Source organism: Falco biarmicus, chromosome 5 (genome assembly GCF_023638135.1).
Source record: "Falco biarmicus isolate bFalBia1 chromosome 5, bFalBia1.pri, whole genome shotgun sequence".
NCBI classification, from domain to species: domain Eukaryota; kingdom Metazoa; phylum Chordata; class Aves; order Falconiformes; family Falconidae; genus Falco; species Falco biarmicus.
In genome coordinates, this window is record NC_079292.1 from 56,269,557 (window position 1) to 56,275,240 (window position 5,684).

At 47.9% G+C, this 5,684-nt stretch overlaps 1 protein-coding gene across 11 annotated transcripts in view; it reads right to left on the reverse strand.

Moving 5' to 3' along the window:
- The window catches only part of ZC3H7B (zinc finger CCCH-type containing 7B), a 52,487-nt gene extending 46,988 nt beyond the window's left edge, over window positions 1–5,499 (reverse strand). For 5 of the 11 annotated variants that reach the window (XM_056339935.1, XM_056339926.1, XM_056339934.1 and 2 more), the window contains exon 1: window positions 1,734–2,253. The gene's annotated coding sequence lies outside the window, so the exon portion shown is untranslated. Of the gene's footprint in view, window positions 1–1,733; window positions 2,254–4,820 lie in introns of those variants that run through there. The other 6 variants (XM_056339931.1, XM_056339933.1, XM_056339927.1 and 3 more) reach the window with 4 other exon arrangements.
- Between the last annotated feature and the right edge of the window lie 185 nt (window positions 5,500–5,684).

The window sequence follows — 5,684 nt, forward strand, 5'->3', positions numbered from 1 at the left end:
CATTGCACTGGCTGCAGTTTGGCCACCTCAGTGGTGCAGCAGGACAGGTAACCAGGCTCACACCGAGCACAGGACAAGCTGCACAGCTCACTACAAACATGGGTTCCCGCTCACTCCCGTGGCTGCTCTCTGCCATGCCCCCCTCCCCGGGTCTGAACGCTTCTCACAGCCCACAGCTATCAGGAGTCCCCACCACCAGCTCTGACAACCCTGTCCCTCCATACAGCAGCCACCCCAAGGCACCTCCATGACTGGTCTCCCACACCCCAGCGCCCCACTAGTCTCACTCCTGCCCCACGACACCATTTGGGGCGGCTGTCATCGGGGCACCACCAGCTTCACTCAGCAACACCTCCTGTGAATGCAGGGCAAGGTGGCAACAACCCACTCACCCCCAGCTGAAAATAAAAACAGTGACCATAAGTTTCCCCGGGAGGGGGCCAGAGGTGATGGCCAAAGCCTCAAGAGACCACTCCTGCCCTCATCACCCCATTTTCTGTTCTCCTCAGCCTTGTGCCCCACACATAACACCTCATGTATTGCAGGCCACCCCACGCATAACACCCCCGTGTACTGCCACCCCTGCCCCTGCCCGGGGAGCACCGCGGTGCGGCCAAGGAGCGAGGTGCGGGCGCGACAGTGATGCTCCCCATCCCTCGGCCACTTGCTCTCGGTTTCATGCCCACCGAGCTCGCCCTCCGCTGCCTCGTTTTAAAAATGAAATCCCGGGGCTGGCACCCACGCGGGTGGAGCGGCAGCCTCCCGCTCACCGCCGACCCCGCGCACTAGGCCGCCGATCCCCGGCCTCGCCTAGCGGCCACCGCGGACATAAACGCCACCTCGGCCGGCCGGGACGCAGAGGGGCCGGCGGCGCCTCCCGCACCCCCCGAGGCGCAGCCGGGCGCCAGCACCCCGGCATCCCCGCCAACCCAGCCCTGCTGGGGGGGTCTCTCGCGGTAGGATTTATCCAGACTTCCCCGGGAAAAGGAAAACAAACCAAAACATACTCTTCCTCCTTCCCCACCCCCCATCCGCTGAAATAGAAATCACACATCTGCAGGAGTCTAGGAGGCAGCTTTAAGATTAAAAAAAAAAAAAAAAAAGATAACCTCCCCTGCCACCCGGAAACTGTCTAAAGCATTAAAAATTTTGAAAAAAAATTTTAAAAATCCCACAACCTTCTTATTAGATAAACTTTACAAGCCCCTACGGAAGATGCATCTGAAAAGCTATTTCACGAGAGCTTCTCTGCTGCTTCATGGGGTTTATACCAAACAAGAGGGGGAAACTGCAGCCTAAATAACAGAGCTGAACACAGCTCTCAAACCTACAAACCACAAACTGGCACAAATGCAATTAATACTAAGTTTTCCATATAAACCCAGGGGCTTTTCCCGTAGCTATTCACTTTTAGACTACTACCACATTTTTTTCAGGGGGTGGGATTAGGATCTCTGACAATTATTTTTTTGCAAACCCCACATTTTCGGCGGAAGAAGGGGTTAGCTTCACAATCTCATCCATATTATTTTTCACCACTTTTTTTTTTTTAAATTTGCAATTACACAACATTTCATCCATGCAGTTACTATCTGAAACCTTTACTTTCTAATAAGGCAACATACACATTTTCTTGTTTCTCGAGTCCACCCCTTTCTACACACACACACACACACACATGAAATCGGTTTAAGACAAAAATAATCCCCCCAAAATAATAATAAAGGACTCACCTCTCCTCGGGTTTCCCCACACACTATGTATAAACTTTCCTTGATAAATAGTATTGTATTACTAGAGATATTATTAATGTATTATTACTAGAAGTAATAATAATAGTAAGTGCTATTTAATTATAGAAGGCAGCATTCTGCTTCTGGATCGGCTGCCCCTGCAGCTCCCTCCATGTGCCTCCTGATCTCTTTACTTTCATTTCCAGGTCTCGCTCGCTCGCTCTGAGCTGCACCAGCAAGAGAAAATGCCTCCCTGCATATCCTCTGGGCCCTAGAGGCTACCGCTTTCCATTACAAAAATTCACAAATCTTTCCCTTGTGGTTGGTTTTGAGATTCTTTAAGGTGAATTATGCTTAAAAAAAAAAAAAAATTAATGAAAGCGCTTAAGCAATTGAGACTCCATTCTTATTTTAATGCAAGATTTTTCTTCTTCCTGGTTGCCTTTGCTGATACATAAAATAAACCCCAAAAGAAAGCAAAGCTGCCTCTGCAGAGTGGATACATGCATGCGAAGCGCAGCAATGAACTGAACTACAAGACCCCCCCTCCCCATGGGATTATCACATACGTGAAGCAGTGACCCTTTTGCCCGCCCGCATACATTTGCTGGAAGGGGACCAGAGCCATTGCTTATGGCACAGCAATTATCTATTCCAGCCAGACCTTACCTAGTCCACTGCGCACTGCTGAGGGGGTTCCCTGTAAATAAGATCTTCTGAAAACATAAATCTTTGGGTGGAAAGAAATATGCAGTGTGTGTACATATAACATATTATTATTATATTATATACTATTATATATCTATTATGTTATATACTATTATACTATGATATATGTATGCACATGCATATATATTTTCATATTTATGTACACATATATGAGTTTAGGCACTTTCTTGGAACTAGATTTTTGGCTTGTTTCCGTCCCAAATCCCTCAATATTTCTAGAAAGTGAACTGAATCTCCAGAGCAGCCCATACCAGCAGAGCCCCAGGAACACAGTTGCGGACGGTCAGCTGAGGCCCCCCAGCACGTTATTATATCATGGGAAACGGTTGTGAGGACAGAGATATACAGATCACCACAGACAGGGGGTTCATCCACCCCTGCCGAGCTGCACGACCATTAACTTCAAATAATCCTCTGAAATGAGGTTTATGCTCAGGTCCCAGCCTGGCCTTCCTGGTAGGATAGTTTTTTTCTCCGTAAAGGATTCTGTCTGCCATCAGACCATCATTTCCAGACTGACGCTGGGTTAAATTATCACCTCTTTTCCAGTGTAATCGGTGACATGTTTATTCCTCAGTGTCTCGCTCCTCTATTTACAGTGACCCAAAATAGTGTCACTTTCTGCTTTGCAGCTAAGCAACTCCGACAAGATTCAGAGGCAGGTAGAAGGGATCATCTGAAGTGTACTGAAGTTGTTTAATATTTAAAACATGTTGATCAGAAAAGGAAAGACTCTATTATATTGAGTAGGATTGGCTTCTGGCAGCTCTGTCAACACAATAAACTGATAATTTATGAAATATAGGCTGTGAATTGTAAAATGTACCATATGACACTGGAGAACACTGTCTTACGCTCTTCACAATATTTAAGCACATGGAACTTTTTTTTAGATATTATGATCCAAAGATTGCTGTTATTAATGGCTAAGACAATGTTTATTTTTATTATCTCTTCAGCAGATTGGTTCTCTCTTATTTTCAGGCAATGTCACTGTGACAATGAGTAGAGTGTAACCAAGCTGGGCCTCTGCTGTAGAAGCTGTTGGCCAAAATGTACATCAAATGACAGTCTCTGTTGAGGGGTGGTGGCTTTGGGCAGAAGACAGGTGGAACAGGCCTGCATGGGAAAAGTAAACATGAGGAGACCAGACATGCCAGGGCACACTGGGAGGGCAGCCTCACAGAGCCACTAAGCATCAAATGAGGCCCAGGATGCCTCCAACCCTGAAGCACCTCTGAAAGGCAAGACATCATAGCTGGGTGAGAAGGCAGCAGCCTAGGAGGAGCTGAGGAGAAAGTGGAACAAAACCAGAATCTACACACAATCAAGAGTTATACTGGAATGAGCACTATTTTTTAATTCAAGAACATTCATTTTCAAGACTACATTTCCCAATCAAATGTCACATTACACTTCCCTCCCACCCAATTTTCTTTGCTAAGACTGAGAGGTGTCCTGCAAGGTCATGATCCAGCATGTACCACTCCTCATGAAATAACATCTTTCCTTAGCAGTTAACACAAAGATTTTTCACAATTTGTAAGCATGGTTGTCAAGGTTTCATGTGCAGGCAGTCAGCAGAGACAAACCGCTGCCAATCCCTGCTATGAACTAGTTACAGTGTTGTAAAAATTACTTTGATTTGCAAAGCTATTCTAGGGAGAATGAATCTATGGACCTACTCTGCAAGGGCGCAGTACACCCTAATTCCAATATAGCTGCATCCATAGTTAACTTTATTCTCACTCTTCTGGCCCAGGTAATTAGCCAATATTTGGGAGAAAAACAGAGAAGGGAATCAGAGGTATTTAATATGATCCTGTTTATTGCTAAAGATCATGAGGAACTAATAATGAGTGCCAAGTACCTTGCTTATGTTTTTCAAGTTCAAGCTCCTTCTCAAGATCACACTAATTTATTTCCCTCACCTGCTCTACATTTTCTGACAGCTTTATGCTTCTCACATACAACCGTAATCTAGTTGGTGCCTCAGCTTTGTAATATTCTTTTAGTTGCAAGAGAAACTCCTCTTATTATTTATGGGTTAAATTTTGTTCAGTTTTCCCATCTGGCTGCTGTACCAGTTTATGGCTTTTATTCTTTCAGCTGTCATGCTCCATAAAGAAACTTAATTGCTTTTTGTATTCCCCCAGAAAAAAGAAGGTCTACCATGCCCTTCAACCTCAACAGAGTCTCCCAGGTCACCCAGCATTGCCAATTAGTGACAGTCTTCCTGGGTCCATATAAGCATTTGCAATCGTTTCTCAAAACCACGGTTTGGAGAACTATGAGAGAATGAAAAATGCCTTTACAATATTTTGGGACCAAATAGAATAAATCCAGCCTATTACCCACCTCAGTACTGATCTCACCAGGTATCTGCAGCTGCCACTGGAAATGGTAGCTGTAAGTTGGCACTCTGAGAGGAGAGATTGGGTTAAGAGGACCTGCGCAAACACTGCTGTAACAAGCAGGTGTATGCACAGCTCACCTTGTCCCATCAGATGTACTTTTATTTCTATACTCCAGAAGAAAATGTCACACACAATGTATGCACGAAGCTGTCAAGCGAACTGATGCCTTTTGCATCCTTGAGTAGGGATGACTGCGCACTCCTGGATGAACCGCTTTCCTTAGCAGAAAGGTTTGTCTATTACATACAAGTACGAAGATGAGATCTGCAGGGCCATTATCTAAACAAGGCTTCACAGAAGGCGGCACTCATGTCTCATCTGTGGGTATCCGGGCAGCCTGCAGAGCAATTCAGAGCTCCTCCGGCGACATCTTCCTTGAGCGCCTGTTGTGACGGGGCTGGGGTGCACACCACAGACCCACTCGGCCCTCTGAGACCAATGGCACAGCTGCCGCACCTCGGAGCCCGCGCCCTGGAGCGGCAGGTGCAGGGGTGGCCGTGGGCAGGGACACGGGCCGGCATCACACGGCCTCACCCGCACCACCAGACGCGGGTGGCGGAGGACCCCGTGCAGGCCGCGGCCCAGGCCCGGGGCCGCCACCTCACGGATGCACTCCGCGCCAGGCATGCCGGGTACTCCCCGCCAGGACTGCACGTCCCGCCGTGCCCCGCGGGTGGCGGCGCCGCGCGGGCCCCGTAGCCCCGCCCACGCACGGCGAGGCCGGCCGGCTGCGGCACGACGGCATCCGGCGTGGGGCGGGGCGGGGGCACCCCCGGAACGTCACGCGGCGCATCCAATCGCGAAG